The sequence below is a fragment of the Engraulis encrasicolus genome, chromosome 22 (assembly GCF_034702125.1).
Source record: "Engraulis encrasicolus isolate BLACKSEA-1 chromosome 22, IST_EnEncr_1.0, whole genome shotgun sequence".
Classification (NCBI taxonomy): Eukaryota; Metazoa; Chordata; class Actinopteri; order Clupeiformes; family Engraulidae; genus Engraulis; species Engraulis encrasicolus.
Window position 1 is genome coordinate 13,855,740 of NC_085878.1, and position 17,934 is coordinate 13,873,673.

The 17,934-nt window shown below is 45.3% G+C and overlaps 1 protein-coding gene across 1 annotated transcript in view; it reads left to right on the plus strand.

Moving 5' to 3' along the window:
- LOC134438335 (gamma-aminobutyric acid receptor subunit alpha-2) overlaps positions 1 to 129 on the plus strand; it is a 65,667-nt gene extending 65,538 nt beyond the window's left edge. The window contains exon 9 of the mRNA XM_063187884.1: positions 1 to 129. This exon is cut by the window's left edge and continues 810 nt beyond it. The gene's annotated coding sequence lies outside the window, so the exon portion shown is untranslated.
- Positions 130 to 17,934: the final 17,805 nt, after the last annotated feature.

The window sequence follows — 17,934 nt, forward strand, 5'->3', positions numbered from 1 at the left end:
TTATCTCTGTACTGTATTTATTCATAGTTATTTCTGTTATTTCTTGGAAACGTTGCCTTTAAATATTGGTTCTGTGATGGTGCTTGTTGTGGGATGACATTACACAAATATATAATCATTGTAATTATTGTCACTGGCATTTCCTATAGATTGCAGGTTTGACCGAAACTCTTATCTTTCTGACATATAATCTCTTACCACATGTGTTTGGACATTCAGTCATTGATTGTGATATAGCCTCACTAACAGTATGGATTTATTATTTTAAAATGTTAAAAGCAGTGGTTTACTCTGACATAACAAACCTCCAGACCACCATCACAGAGGATTATTTGTGTGTGAGTATTTGTGTATTATTTATTATATCTTTATTTTTTTACACTATTATTTAGACACAAGAACAGGTTTAGCCTCAAGTGCTCGTTTTTTGACTCCAAACGCTCCCAGTTTACTTCCCCTCCCTGACTATTCCTTACGAAAGACTAAGTGACGACTGCAAGCAAGTTGGTCACAGCAGCTGCGCTTTTGTGAAACTGATCATTTGATACAAAAAAAATGGTACTGCATCAAAAGATGTTTGGCTTGCATGCAAAGAATATGTCCTCTGCAAACGTGGTGAGCGTTGAGCTGTGGCAAAAGAGGCAACTATACTGGATGGCTGTAGGTGCTTTACCTCTTGTTCTTATCACTTTGGTGAAGTGATTGGGTTTCTTTCTGTTTTTTAAAAACAGTGTTGTATGGACCAAAACACCTGCAAGTGCTACACGTACAACTGCATGTTCGATAGTGAAAATAGCAAGTGTTTACTACCTTTTGACAACAAGAGTCAGAGACAGATGTTTTCTATATTTTGCAGAGGTTATCTTGACTAGCACTTGTCTGTTCTTGCACTTTATGTTATCACGGATACATTTGATCATGGCAAACAGTCACCTGTAATTGTGAATACCCATTTTGTCACTAAATTGTCAGTAGCAACTAACTTCTCTCTCGCTTTCTCTCTGTCTTCCCCCTCTCTCTCTCTCTATGTCTTTATACTATACACGTATCTTCTCTTTCATGTTGTTATTGTCAAGACACATATGGTTTTAAACTATGCTTAGATATACATTGCACAGTGCAAATATTCCTTAGATGCATATTTTGTGTCACAGCTGAAAATCTTGTACACAAAATAGTGACTTACAAATGAGAATGCACTGATGGCATGGAACAAGAAAGGTGTTTTAATGAGAAATCATAATTCTAGTCTTAATTCTAACCATCAGTCAATGATTGCGTTGACAGTTTTCAGAGTTCTGATTTTTGGTTAGGGTTCAGCTCAGTAATTTGCACAACAGATTCCTTCAAAAATCTAGTTCTACCATACATGGGTTCTAAATTTTTGTTTTAACCTGACTGCGCAAAACTAGCTGCGCACAACTCAACCTCTGATTGTTGGAAACCGCTGTCGGTCAAAAAATTAGCTCACGTGGTTGGCTGTCAGTGTCTTGGCCCTCCTCACAGCATCGTGTTTACAAACACGGCAAACCCATGTATAAGTCACTGCAAAAAACAGAATGTCTATCCGAAATCAGAGCCAACAGCCATTGATATAGATTTATTTTCTGCATTAGCATCATTGCCAATGGAAATACAGTTTAAGCAATAAAACGCAGATGGAATGGCACCATTATATCCTATTAAGAACCATTAGCAAAAGGAATGTAATAGACTATTTATGTAGGCTATGTATGTATTTAGTTGTGTTTTTTTGTTTGTTTATTTATTTATTTATTTATTTATGTACTTATTTATTTATGTATTTATTTATATGTTTTTTTATTATAATTAATCATCATTCAGTATTGATGTGTTGTTTATTTATTTGATTTAATCTCTATTTTGCTGCACTTCTGAAGACAACTGCACTTCAACATGTTAAAATAATATCGTTTACAGCATTATCTATCTATCTATTTGTTTTGACCAGCCCCATAGTACACTATTGTTATTGTATGTTATTATTTTATTATATGTAGGCCTACACGGTTTCTTTTTCTGTCTTTTCTACCTGTTGTACAAATCTGTTGTACATTTATACGTTTCTTTCTTTGGCTGAAATGCTCCGGGAACATGTTTTATGGGCAGGTTGCCAACAATCCTATTCCCTTCCCCTGGTGTCTTACTCCATCCTGGTCAGGTTATCCTGTTTTATATCAGTATTGATCTTTAATCTTAATCTTGCTCTTTCGAAGGCTTCTTGCTATAGCTGAATAAAAGAAATGAATGATGCACTCATGTAATGGTCAAATCCTTTCATTTAAGATGGATGGTGAAACGTGACCACATAGATGGCATCTCCAGTTTGATCAATTGCTGTTACATCATTAAAGATGCACTGTGTAATATTTTTAGTAGTTTATTTCCAGAATGAATGCTGTCCATTCACAAATGTTACCTTTTTCATGAATATTCACCACCACCATAAAATTCCAAGTATTCAGTATTTGCACTTTTCCTACATGAAAAGGAAGATCTTATCCATTATCCGCCATTTTGAATTACTAGAACTTTTTAGCTGCAAAACATACTGTACTTTGGTCATACTAATAAACATGAGTTCATTATTTAGTATATAATCATGAAAAGATCAAATTTGGCATTAGACACCACCGTTTCAATGAGCAGCATCTGCAATACTTACCCTGGCCTGTGGCCACCATCTTACACAGCACACCTTCAAGAAGAATAAAGTGGAAAATGATCTTATATATGCTCATGCATTGGTAATCATACATAGGCCTACATAAAGATGTAGAACTGTTGTATGTCAGAACAACTGCTGTGTGAAAGGTTGGCTTTTGTAAAGAGCTGGTTGATTCTTGCATAGATTTGCCGTGCAGCTCCAGATTCTCCACCAGTTACTTTATCTTGTCTTTGATGAGACATTCCTGTACAACCTACCCCCTTCCACCCCCAACACACACACGTACAGACACACACACACACACACACACCACCACCACCAACACCACTACAATCCCCTGACCCCAGGGGCCCCGCTAGTGAGTTTGACGAGCTGTCGTCTCCTCAGAGCTCAGAGCTTTGGTGGAGCTGTAGACTCTGGAGATCATGTAACCACGCACACACACACACACACACACACACACACACACACACACACACACACACACAGAAGCACACACAAACACAGGCTCAGAAACACACATACGCATAGGTGCATAAGACAGACACACACACACACACACACACACACACACACACACACACACACACACACACACACACACACACACACTTCTTCGTACAACCCCCCTCCCCATTCCCACACCTTTTTTTTCTCCTTTTTTCCTCCTTTCCTTCCCCTTTTTTTACCGGGCCTCGTCTTGTCTTGACTGACACAGTGGTGATGGAGTGTTCTGATTAAAACTCCTGGCCCCTCTTCACCCAGAAATGGGCTTCTAAAAATGGCAGAGAAGAAGAGGAGAGGGGTAGAGCGAGATGAGAGAGAGACAGAGAGAGAGAGAGAGAGAGAGAGAGGGGTAGGGGTGGGGGTGTAGAAGGGTAGAGGGATTGAGAGAAGAGGGATAGAGAGAGAGAGAGAGAGAAGAGAGGTATAGAGGGGAAGAAGAAGGTCATTATCCAGGTCCAAGCCGTCCTCATCATTCAGCCCTCTGACGCACAAGACAGGGGACAGGTATGGGCAGGGCCGCTGATAGCTTTGGCCAGGCCCGAGACAAAGTCATAAGAAGGACCACCTCGCCCAACAGCCCAACACATGCAATGTAATGAGGACCTAATTCTGGGCCCCCACTCTCCCTGGGCCCGGGATAAGTGACCCCTTTGTCCGCCCCTGTCGGCATCCCTGGGTGTGGAGACACGAAGCCTCTCCTGACAAAAGGACAAGTAGGAACCTGGACACGACGGCCAACCACCCGACCAACCGTGTCACTTGGCTCGCACTGTGTCACGGAGATCGGCAGCGGTGAGAGATGAGATCTTTTTATGCCAAGGGGTGATGATGAAATGGCCCGAGAGCCCATATGGAAATGGGGGTGGAAGGAGCCAACAGGTTGTGTTAGCGTGTCAGGGATCCTGAGTGGCACTTTTAATTATCGCCTTTCATATATCAACCCCCTCCCCACACCCACCACCACCACCTCTCCTCAGATCAGACACTGTATCAAGGCTGGCTGTCACGGTGGACTTTTCGTATATTGAAAGTGATCATTTACGTCAGGCGCTGGCTTTTGGCCGGCTACACACCTGTACTGTACCGTTTTATATAGTTATTCATCCATCGCAGGTTTCAGATTTTCACAAAGCTTCATCGCTGAGCCAAGTCGGATCAAGCAGAATGACCAGAAGTGATTAAGTTTCTACTACGGCCTCTTGTTGCTAACCTATTGCCAAACCGACAGCAAAACGTCAGGCACGATAGCTGCCACGTGTCCAGAATTTCAATGTTGAGTTCGCAAGTGCATGGTGGCAGAGCCTGCAGCGCAACGCACTGCTTGCTTGTGGATTACACAAACAACCCGGAGGTGAAATTGTTGTTGAACAGGTTGCTAATGCTTTTGGCAAGGTCACTAATGAACATTGCACCATCTGGGCTGTTTTTCAACATTATAGGGTATAGCCTATAGAGTTGGTGAGCACGTGGTTGGGGGGAAAGAAAATCCCAATTGCATTTGGGTGATGAATTAAGAGCTCTAGGAGATTGAGTGGTTTTCACCAGTCCACTCTCGGGCCTCGAATAACGGTTTGTTAGCGTCCATTAAAGGGCATCCATAGCCCATTTGGAGCAAGAATTATGGGTGCATATAGACAGTCAATAGGGAGCCTGGTCAATCTGTCTGGATTGCCTTGATCACAAAGCAGCATCTCTGCTCCTCTTTCTCTTCTCTCTCTCTCTCTTTCTCTCTCTCTAGCTCTCACTCTCACTCTCACCCTCTGTCTCTATCTGTCTCTCTCTCTCTCTCTCTCTCTCTCTCTCTCTCTCTCTCTCTCTCTCTCTCTCTCTCTCTCTCTCTCTCTCTCTCTCTCTCTCTCTCTCTCTCTCTCTCTATCTATCTATCTCTTCATTCATCCGCCTCCCTGCCTCTCTTTATTTAACTCTTCCTCTCCACCATGTCTCTCTCCTTCTCTCTTCCTCTCCTCCCTCTCTGCCAATGTGAGCCCACAGATGGTATGTTCACATGGCCTATTTTCCCCATCTCTCTGTCAGCATCATGATGAAGCGCAAGATGTCTCGCAGGATTAACCCTTCATAGACAGACAGAGAGGAGAGAAGGGCAGAGGAGGAGAGAAGGGCAGAGGAGGAGAGAAGGGGAGAGAGGGGAGAGGAGGAGAGAAGGGGAGAGGAGGAGAGAAGGGCAGAGGAGGAGAGAAGGGCAGAGAGGAGAGAAGGGCAGAGGAGGAGAGAAGGGCAGAGACGTGAGGCTTCATCTCCCAATAACGACTGGGATGGGAAGGGAAGGAGAGAGAGAGAGAGAGAGAGGGAGAGGGTGTGTGTGTGTGTGTGTGTGTGTGTGTGTGTGTGTGTGTGTGTGTGTGTGTGTGTGTGTGTGTGTGTGTGTGTGTGTGTGTGTGTGTGTTTGCGTGTGTGTTTGCGTGTGTGTGTGTGTGTGTGTGCGTGTGCGTGTGCGTGTGCGTATGTGCGTATGTGCGTTTCTGTAGGTGCGTGCATGTGTGTGCGTGATTGTATGCGTGTGTGTGTGCTTCCATGAGTGTGTGCGTGCGTGCATGTATGCATGCATGTGCACGCGTGTGTGTCTGTGTGCGTGTGTGTGCGTGCGTGCGCACATGTGTGTGTGAAGGAAGTGGGTCGGGGAGATGGGTGGAGGGGGGTAAAATGGTTAAAAGACTGTTGGTTTGGAGTGTCAGCTGGAGATGGAGAATAAGGAAGTCATCTCCATGTTGTTTGATGGATGCCAGACGCTTAAGTTGTCAGCAGCAGCTACTATAGGCCCAGTGATTGGCTGCCTCACGAGGGAGGCTCACGGCACCTCCTCGCCGTTTTGTTTCTCACATCTCTCTCTCTCTCTCTCTCTCTCTCTCTCTCTCTCTCTCTCTCTCTCTCTCTCTCTCTCAGATGAAAAGACAAGCTCCTGTCTCTGGGTGAGAAATGAAAACGTAGGAAATTCAGCAAATAATGTATATGGATGCATTGAAAAGCACTTTGCTCATACACGCACACACAGACATGCAGCACATGCACATGTTCATGCACACACACACACACACACACACACACACACACACACACACACACACACACACACACACACACACACACACGCACACACACACACACACACATATATTCACATGCCCACACACACACACACACACACACACACACACACACACACACACACACACACACACACACACACACACACACACACACACACACACACACACACACACACACACACACACACACACACACACACACAGATTCTTACAGCCATTTGGGGCCCAAATATTAAAAGGAGAAGCGTCTTCCAGACGAGTTCTTGACAGTAATTATGTAGTTCTTTTTTCAAACGGTGTCACTGCACGTCAGCAGTACAGTGCTGAATTGGAATAATTATTAGTTACATTCAGATTGGTCTTTTTGTAAACTGGTGGGGGGTGGTAGGAAGCTTTTTTCCGGAAGCGTTGGTGGAAGTGGATTTTTTTTTTAACTTCATAACTTATTTCGCAGAAACTACTGGGAAGCTGTTTTGTGCCCTCCAGTCAATCAACGCTCCGTGATTATTTGTTGGATTAATAGGAAGTCAAATGTGTTTGGCAACCACTCTAATTTTAAACTGGCTCCTGCTCTATCGAGCATGATAATTAAAATGTCGCCAAATTTATGCATCACTCTTTACTTCCTCAAAAGCCAAACGAGAATGTGATCATTATTAAACATTTCAGCGTCTCGCTAATTTCGGCTACCTGGGGTTTTTCTCCTGTGCTGGCTGGCTGGCTGGCGAGCTTCGACTGCTCCCCTGAATGATTATGCGACTGACATTAATCATTTATTATGCTTGCATCGCAAGGTGGATGATCATCACAACATGATTACAAATCAAGCCGCAAAAAAAGTGGGGGGAAATTGTCGACGTTAGCTGGTAGTCCGGAAATGGATGCACATAAATATTGTGGTGGAAACCTTTGGCAGTGCAGTGGTGGGGCCGCGGAGGCAAAAAGAAATTGGGTTATTTTAAAATAGAATGAGACGAAGAATTCAAAATGTGCCCGTTATGCCAATATTACCACCATCCCTCACAAAGTTGTTTGACAAACACAAATTCTCAATTTCCAAAACATAAAAATAGCAATATATTCTGACATACACAAATTCAGGCACACAGACGGCCAAGTGCAAATGTGCACAGTGCAGCACACATATGCAAACTGGTGGACTCACACACTCACGCACGCACGCACACACACACACACACACACACACACACACACACACACACACACACACACACACACACACACACACACACACACACACACACACACACACGCATGCACGCATGCACCCGCACCCGCACCTGCACCCGCACACGCACACGCACACACACACACACACACACACACACACACACTTGTGTGCACATCATGGACATCACACACACAAGCTCACACACATTCCTGCACCAGCACTCACTCACACAAGTTATTAATATTTCATGAGATATTTGTGGAGTGTGGCAAGCAAACTATTGCAGTTCCAGCAGCACTCCAATTTATTTTTTTTCCACGAATGTGATTTTAATAAGGCCTTGCAGCCTGACGGGCACAAAAGAAGGCACAAAATGACAGAGAATTTGCATTCAAACTCTACAAATGAACACCTTCATGTGCGAGTCACATGATATGGGATTGGCCGCTCTGTCACACCAAACAGAGAAATGAATCCCATCCTAGGAAGACCAATGCTAGCACTATGGGCTGAAACGCTGAGGACTGGGAGGCTGTAGCTGTGCAGTTGTAGTCCAGGATCTGGCCAGTCCCATGATAAGGACGAATTAAAAATGTGCAATTAATGATGAGGATTAATTAAAAATGTGTGTGTGCATGATAAATGATTTTACTGCATGGCTAACAGCCAGTCAGAGAACAACACTCCATTCCAGAGGGTCATAAACATGTTTACCGAGTAAAGATATATAATGTACTTTCTTTTTTTTCTTTCTTTCTGTTTTAAATTATCATTTAATGGTTTATTTATTCAAATAAAGGGTGGAAAATGTGAGGATAGAAGAGAAAATGGTGTGTTGATTACAGTCCTTATACGATTGATTAACACAATCAAGTATGAAAATGCGGTCTCTAAACACTCATTCGTCTTCTCAGAAAGAAATAAAATGGAATCTAATGACAGCTAAGCTACTGTTAGGCTACTTACGTCCAAAGCCGACAGAAATTTCAGATGGTATCTCTAATGATCTTCAGATGCTGCTAATAGTTTGTGGTGTGTTGTGTGCATGTTTTTTGAAGATAATACTCTTGTGTACATACTGAAAACGGTATCTGCAAAGATAAACCTCTCCCTGCTCTTGTAACTCGCTTTGTTTGGTCCAGCACTCTGAGAGTAGTCAAAAGAGCGCCTGTGTGAAGCACCACCAATCCTCCAGTCCCTGACAATCTATTATTGTGACCCTTCTGACCCTGCTACACCACAGAGCTAGATAAAGGGTCACATTCACCACTAATGTGATACTTATCCCATTTAATAGGGAGGCAGCGGTACATGTGATTGGTACATCAGGACATCCTGTTTGTGTGTTGGCGGATGAGACAGGCAGGGAAGCCGACAGTGGGAGACAAAGGGGTCACTTGTCCCGGGCCCAAGGAGAGAGGGGGCCAGATTGGGATCCTCATTACATTGCATTGATTGGGTTTGGGGCCCTCTCATATGACTTTGTCCCGGGCCCAGCCAAAGCAGTCAGCGTCCCTGGAGACAGGCATTTTTCGATGGGGTGCGTGTTCAGATCTGGGGACCGTTACATGTGCCTGTTCATGAGGCACATATAAATAGTCAGAGAAGAGACGATATGGAAGGCATGAGGCTGGAAATTGGATTGGAATTGCACACGGCCCGGAAAAGCTGAAAGCTTTCAAGTGTTTCCCCATCTTAATTCAACATCATCCTGGTTGCTTTTTTTTCCCGCCGTGCACACCGTCGACCTGTCAAACATTGATACTGCGTCCCCAGGGGGGCTCCCTATGTCGCGCCTGCCTGCCTGCCTGCCTGCCTGCCTGCCTGCCTGCCTGCCTGCCTGCCTGCCTGCCTGCCTGCCTCCGTGCTGAGGAGGATGTGTCGCCCCGCTTTGCACTCTGCAAGAAGCCAGCCAGGAAAAAAGTGTGTGTGTGTGTGTGTGTGTGTGTGTGTGTGTGTGTGTGTGTGTGTGTGTGTGTGTGTGTGTGTGTGTGTGTGTGTGTGTGCGTGTGTGCGTGTGTGTGTGTGTGTGTGTGTGTGCGTGTGTGTGCGTGTGTGTGCATGTGTGTGTGTGTGCATGCACGTGCATGTGTACGTGTGTATATGTGCGTGCATGTATACTTGCATGTGTGTGTGCATGTGTGTGTGTGTGTTTGTGTGTACCTACAGTATGTCTGAGTTGGGGGGTTGATGGCCGAATACGGTGAGAAGGGGCTTTGTGTTGGGCGGTGGAGCTGGGTAACCGAGGGGAGGGAGGTCGCCTGGAGGATCTTCTGAGAAAGCCATTACGTCTCCGTCGCTGCTGGCCCTTCCTCCTCCTCGCCTCCCCGCGCTCCTCCTCCTCTCCTCCAGGTTAGTCACCATGGAGGGCGGCAGCATCATTGCACGCAGGGAATACGAAACAACTCCACCCCCACGTCATCAGGACGTCTTTTCAGGTAGGGGGTTAGGTGTGTGTGTGTATGTGTGTGCGTGCGTGCCTGCGTGCAAGCATGGGTTTGTGTGCTCAGGCAGGGATAAACACAGTGTGAAACATTTGGTGGTGTGTGTGTGTGTGTGTGTGTGTGTGTGTGTGTGTGTGTGTGTGTGTGTGTGTGTGTGTGTGTGTGTGTGTGTGTGTGTGTGTGTGTGTGTGTGTGTGTGCGTGTGTGTTGCCATCACAATCCCTCAACACACACACACACACACACACACCATCAAGCGTTTCACACCGTGTTTACCCCTGTCTGAGCACATCATGTTGTCAAGTGGTACTGTATGTGTGAAGCGAGGTTTCAGAACAGTGAAACGGTAAACAGGTGAATCCATGTATTGACCCCGATCCAAAGTGCGTGTTGTTCCTAGGATTTGTCTACTACTAGAGGCTCCACATAGCGCCACTGTGATGCCTTCTCTTATGGACTCAGAGGCACACTCAGTAGTATTCATGACAAACATCAGTCCCTGCACATCACTCCCCACTGTTTGTTTGAACAAACTGTGTGTGTGTGTGTGTGTGTGTGTGTGTGTGTGTGTGTGTGTGTGTGTGTGTGTGTGTGTGTGTGTGTGTGTGTGTGTGTGTGTGTGTGTGTGTGTGTGTGTGTGTGTGTGTCTGTGTGTCTGTGTGTGTGTGTCTGTGTGTGTAGGTATAGGTCTACTACAGATCTCTGTTGTCTCCCTGCTTCATTTCTCGGTCCTGTTTGCTTTGTTGCAGGCTGGTTTCCATCTTCGGTCGATGGCGCCGGGCGAAAGGCACAGCCCGCTGACATTCTTTATTTGACGACCTCCCCCCAGCCGTAACATCTAGCGACAGGACTCTCTCGCGTCATTCTTCTCCCCTGATCTGGTCCACCACTTGTCAAGCGATTCCATCAAGGCTGCATCAAGGCAACGTCTGGGCCGGCATCCAACCGTATCTGGCCCAGCACCCATTTGTATTGGCAGGCAAGAGCAGGATATAGATCCACTTCCTCTCTTCCCGGCACTCTGTCTTTCTCTCTCTCTCTCTCTCTCTCTCTCTCTCTCTCTCTCTCTCTCTCTCTCTCTCTCTCTCTCTCTCTCTCTCTCGTTCTCTCTCTCATCCTCTCTCAGAGTGTTTCTGGCTGACAGCAAATTTACCTCCTCTCCATTTTGTTCTTGTTTTTCCTCAACCTCCCATCTCTCTTTCACGTCAGACTCCGGATGACAGCATCCATCTCACAGTCTGTCTGCTCTTTCTCTCTCTCTCTCTCTCTCTCTCTCTCTCTCTCTCTCTCTCCATGTGCTTGTTTGGTGTCATGCCAGTTGACATTTTGACATCTTTACAGATATAGTAGTGCCTATCTGATGCACACACCTCTGTCTGCAGTTTTTTTGTTTGGGCATACAGTACGGGTACCTTCAAGGGATCACACAAATCCTACGAATCCTCTGTGCTGTACCCTAAAAAGATAAAATGCCGAGGTAAACATAGGGACTCTAAAAAGTATGGTACGGGTACCTTCAAGGGATCACACAAATTCTACGAATCCTCTGTGCTGTACCCAAAAAAGACAAAATGTAAGCATAGGGACTCTAAAAAAGCCCTTATTATGTGTTTCACCCATACATTGTCTTATTCTTACTAAGGTGCTACCCAAATATATGAGTCCATTAAAAAAATGCACAATGTATTCTAGCTGATTTTGTCAAATATATTGTGAATTGAAGTGAAAGCCCAACTGGGAAACTCCAACTCCCATTGTCATTGTGACACAGTACACTGCACTCAATGAAATTGTATTTATGCCTCACCCGTGCAAGGGGGCTGCCCCCAATGGCGCCCCAAGGGAGCAGTGTGGTGCGACGGTACCATGCTCAGGGTACTTCAGTCATGGAGGAGGATGGGGGAGAACACTGTTTAATTATTGCCCCCACTAACCTGGCTGGTCGGGAGTCAGTAACCGGCAACCTTTGGGCTTCAAGCCTGACACTCTAACCGCTTGCCCATGACTGCCTATTGTAACTGTAAATAAAGTAAATATATTTGTTTATATGGAAATGCATGTGTAGTCATAACACAAGGGAGGTGTAAGGCCTGATGAAGTCAATCTTAACTTTAACACAATTTAGCCAATCGTGCAGCTGGGACTTTTTAGCTTTATTGAACAGTATTGCCAGTCTGTCTGTCATAATTACATCAGCACCAGCCAAGAGCCCTGTAGTATTTCAAACTCCACATCAGCTGTGTCTGCTCTGTGCCAGCGTTCATAACTTACTCTGTAGTGATGTTTGCTTCAGTTGGACTTTTTTGACCCCATTTCGTAGAACTCAATCACATTCTCAAGTGGTCCAATACAGGTGCTTATGTGAAGAATATGTTTTCGAGCGTAAAATGGTGAACACGAGTCTTTGACACATATTCGATATTTAATGTTCTTTGACACATATTCTTTGACACATAGTCAATATCACACTACCAGTCAAAATGTGATTTTGGCGGGGCATGTTTATTGAGACAGATTGTTTTACAGCCAGCAGAAAGTATTATGTAATAACAACAACCTGAGATATTTCGCTCAATCGATGGAAAGGGAGTCAAGCAGAAACAGGAAACAACTAATTAAGAATTAGGGTGTAAGTTGTTGCAACTGGATTGCAAAGACTAATACCACCTAACCTTATGTTGTCTTGCCTTATGCAACAACTATTAAATTGCTCGTAAATAATTAACAAAATACAACAAAACACTGCCGTCAGCTAGAAAAAAGTAGTTTTAAAGTCAGCAGTCTACTTTGGTGACATTAGCCGGCCATTAGCAATTTGCATTGTGCGGAAGGAAGTAGCATGATAGATGCTGACACACTGTGTTCCGAGGATAAAGAGCCGACTTGATCGCCGTCCAATTGTACCGTGTTGTCTGAGTGCTTGTCATCTAGACTCACATTGACTAACATTGTGCCCCCCCCCCCCTCATCTACATTCTGTAAGCACCACATCATTTACTTTTTAACATGAACTCTTCCCCCATGAACGCTCTGTCTCAAAAAGCGTTGAGGAGACGGGCCAAGGATGTGCCAGTCAAATCCATCTCCATCGTACGAGGCGGATACACGCGTGTGCCAAAGTGCAAAGCCTGGAGGTTTCCTGAGTGATCTAGTTTACAAGCTGTCGCGCGCAGATAAATGAGCAGCTTCCTGTGTTCTTGATGACAACGGCAAGCAGGGCCACTGGCAGCATTTGACTGGGCCCAGGACAAAGCCATCGAAAAGGGCCACCCACCCAATACATGTGATGTAATGACGACCCAATTCGGGGCCCTCTCTCCTTGGGCTCGGGACAACTGATCCATTTGTCCATCCGCTGCCGACTTCCCTGACACCAAGGCTTCGCCACACGGTTCAAAACTCCTAACAGTTTCCAGATGCATTCCACTCATTTCTCTCCCGAGTAATGTCTGCACCATGATGTATGGCACATGGTGCTCGGATTCCATCAGGGTTAATGCGGTTGACATTGTCATCAATTTAATTGCAACAATAATGACAAAGGCAATAACGATTACATTCGCAGAAGAAAGCACATGGTGTCGTGGTGGTGTTATTGATGACGGTCAGATAAATCCGTGAGAGGGCCTATTCGCCACTTTGAGAGCGCTGGTGAGCAATGTGGTCTCATAACGCTCTCTGGCTGTCACCCTGCCACCACCATCCCTGTGTCGTCGCCACGCCACGTGTCTGAGAGACATGCTTCTCTTGGCATTGATCCGTCTGCCAGGACACACACATATGCACACGCACATGCACGCACACCCGGACGCACGCGCACGCGCGCGCACACACACACACACACACACACACACACACACACATACTGTGCGTGCACTCACACACACATTTCAACCCAACCCAACCGTGTGTGTGAGTTTGTGGGTTGCACACACACACACACACACACACACACACACACACACACACACACAGGCAGGCACGCAAAACACACACATATATATGCACAAGCATGCACTCTTGTACTCACACAACCACCCACACAGACACAGACACACATACACACCCACACACAAGAAGGCAGTCTTGTGCACACACCCACCCATCCACCCACCCATACAAGCACACACGCACGCACACACACACACACACACACACACACAGACACACACACACACACACACACACACACACACACACACACACACACACACACACACACACACACACACACACACACACACACACACACACACACAGAAGCCCTGTCTCCATCTGCACTGCTCTCTTAGGAACAATGCAATCTGTGATGTGAGCAGTGGCGCAACATGCTTTTCAAGCCATTTGATTCTTCTAAGCACACACACACACACACACACATATACGCACACACAAACACCCAGCCTTGTGCACGCACGCACGCACACGCACACACACACACACACACTAACTGCTCTCTAAAGTTCCACAGATGCCTGGAGCCACGGTCCAATTAGCAAACAAACATTTCACATATATATATATAACATTTCATCATCTGCCTCGTCACATTCATGTCAAAGTTTAGCATCCAAAAATAGGCACACAGCGGTCTTTACATCATCGCAACCTGGTCAACAAGAGCAAGATTATATAGGGCACTATGAGGAAGTGGATTCACTGTTCACTTTACACCTAATGAGGTTGTTCACTCATCAGTGAATGACTTTTGTATCCTATGGTGCCATGTATCTCCATCTCACTATGTGGTGGTGGTGGTGGTGTTGTGCTTTAGTGCTGTATTTATTTTTGATGGCTTTTCAGTGATGCCCTAAAGGCATCGTTTGCCATATTTAACAGCAGTATACACATCGCGCCATGGTTTTTCAGTAAAGTGTTTGTTTTTATTTGACAGTTAAGTGTGATGTGAGTGAATGTGACAATTATTCGCAATTATGTGTCATTGTGAAAAACTATACGGCACAATATTATGGCACAAATGTGTCTTAAACACACACACCCACACACGCACGCACGCGCACACACACGCGCACGCACGCGCACACACACGCGCACACACACGCGCACGCACGCGCACACACACGCGCGCGCACACACACACACACACACGCACACGCGCACGCGCGCGCACACACACACACACACACACACACAAAATATAAAACAAGAAAGGGAGGTTCACTGGAGTCGCTCAGTTGTGTATATGCCAAATGATACATTCGTGATGCCAAATAAATGGCCATGGCCAATTGTAAAATACACCTGTCTTACGTAATATCGCATAGGCAGCCTCCAGACTATTTCACTTGTCAGATACGGTAGTCTGGTGTTAACCAGGCAAACGTCTTCATAGACACTGCTAAAGATGTGGCATCTTTAGAATGGGTAGTTATTTGGCACTTTAATCTGAAATAAAATTATGTTTCACACATGAGTAACTCTGGTGAGCCTCCTTTTTCTCAATAAATTAGTCCTCCCCCGTCGATGCCGTAGATAGTGAACTACGGGAGATCTTTTTTCTCTTCTTCTGTTTATATTCTACTCAAAAACAAAATACATTCAACAACAGAGTAATGAGGCTACATATGATACCCAATTTTCATGATTTAGTTTTAGAACATAAAATTATTTTTCTTAGTAATGTTGTATACAGCAATATAGGTCCTATATCTTACCAACATTCATTTCACTGGTACAAGCTGACAGCTTGGTTCACGTGGTTGGTCTTACGTAAACAGCAGTTATTTCTGTTCCTGAATACAAGCCGAGTCACACAGCTGCTTCCTCAATTGCATTGCGCGAGTGTGGAAAGCAAAATGACCAGTGCAGTGCATCTCCCATTAGCAGTCCTGTGTACACGCTGCGTCCCACATTCACGGGCCTCTTCTGCAGTCTGTAGCCCTGCATTATCACGACTGATTTAACTGATGCTGTTGTAGCACGTAAATGAGTGAGTCGCTATCCAGGTATCAGCATGTGTGCGCGCGTGCGTGTGTGTGTGCGCGCGCGTGTTAGCGCGCACATGTATGCACGCACGTGTGTGTGTGTGTGTGTGTGTGTGTATGTACGCATGTGTTATAGACGTATGTATGCGTGGTGTTCTGGCCGTCCGCGGCGGATGAGCGCGAAGCATTGGTTGGGAGCCACTGGGTGCAGTGCAGTCTCTGTGAAGTGTGTGATTCCATTTGTGAATTAGAGCAGCATGCCCACATATGCGCTGATCCGTTCGGACTGATCTGATGTGCGCGGGCATCTGTGGCCTACCCCGACGCCGGCCCAGGTTCAGACGCATGGCAGGCCAGCCCTTCCTCGGCCCCCCAGGGTCACGACCAACCATGATTGCTCACCGAACCGATGGCCGATTCACGCCCCACAGATGATGTGGATCCGGTATCTGTGGAAAAAAATATACGACTCCCCATCGTCTGGCATTGGATTTAAGAGGAAAGGAGAGGTGGGGATAGGATGGAAATTGTGTGTCTGTGTGTGTGTGTGTGCATGAGTGCGTGCGTGCATGTGTGTGTGTGTGTGTGTGTGTGTGTGTGTGTGGATTGATTGGTGGCAGTAAGGCATCCATGAGGAATTGTGGGATTGATATTGTGGGATGTTAAGGTGCTGAGTGTGGGCCAGATGTGGCCCAGATGTGACCTGGACCTGCTGCCGTGTCCCCATGAGACCGCTGTCACTGTCTTGTCACCCACAGCGCCACCAAGTACATCACTCAAGATGAGTTTTGTGGAACAACAATTGTATGACAACAATGTAATGGCAAGTTTTTTTCTATTAATTTGATCAATGCTAGTGTCCTCCTAACTGAATACTTCATTGGTTATTCTCTCATTCTTTAAAAAAAACTAAAACATGCCCATTGTCCTGAGAGAGAGAGGGGGGGGGGAGGAAGAGAGAGAGAGAGAGAGAGAGAGAGAGAGAGAGAGAGAGAGAGAGAGAGAGAGAGAGAGAGAGAGAGAGAGAGAGAGAGAAGCCAGAGTCAAAACAATATGCTCTGCTGCCCTTGACCCAGATAGGGCTAATTGTGCAACTAGCGCTGTGCTGATCCGCATGATGAGAGCTGCTGTATAAAACATGAATACGCCCATTTACACATCACATCCAGGCATTGCCGCTCTCTCTTCTTTCCAGGCTTATAATTCTCCATTCATTATCGGTTGACGGGGGACAGCTATCTCTTTTTTTAATTGCCTGATTGCGTCCACTATCATTTTTCAAGACATTTGACCAAGCACGCACAGATTTAATTGACACATTTAGTAGACTTTCTCATGTTTTTTCTCCCTTTCTGGCAAAAATGTTTGAAATGCACCATTAGCGCTTGGGAGACACACTGTGAGTTTTTAAATGATTACTATTATCAACAGCAGCAGCAGTAACAACAGCAGTAAAAGAAGAAGAAGAAGAAGAAGAAGAAGCAGAAGAAGAAGAAGAAGAAGAAGAAGAAGAAGAAGAAGAAGAAGAAGAAGAAGAAGAAGAAGAAGAAGAAGAAGAAGAAGACAACAAGTTGCAGAAGGAAGAGACATCTTCACCTAGGGTCAAGCATAGATGAATGTATGACAGTGTATGTCATGCTGCTAACTGTATTGAGCAGAGTGCACCGATGTCACGGAATGCCACAAATGAAAAGCCTTACAGGAGGCAATCAATCAGAGGGTCTTACCACCCCAGACCTTGAGAGAGAACATTGCATTTTGTGCCTTTATCTCTGGGTCGGATAATGAAAGGAAGAAAAAAAAAATGCTCTTTGTAAATAGTTTCCTTGGAAACGGTGCAAAAGGAAAGAATTTTCTACTTTGAAACGGCTCTGCTTCCCCCGGACTCTGCTGGTGCTGGAAATAGATCCAATTCGAGAACCAGGCTGAAATCAATCTCTCCTTGTCATTTAAAAACTGATCTTTAATTTATGACAAAGTCAATCAATGGTATTTTCTGAAAGCAACCCAATCAGTCATTGTTGCAGTGTGTTAAAAATCCAACTCATTTCTCAAGGGTATGTTATGTGTACCCATGCAGTATTTGTCATGG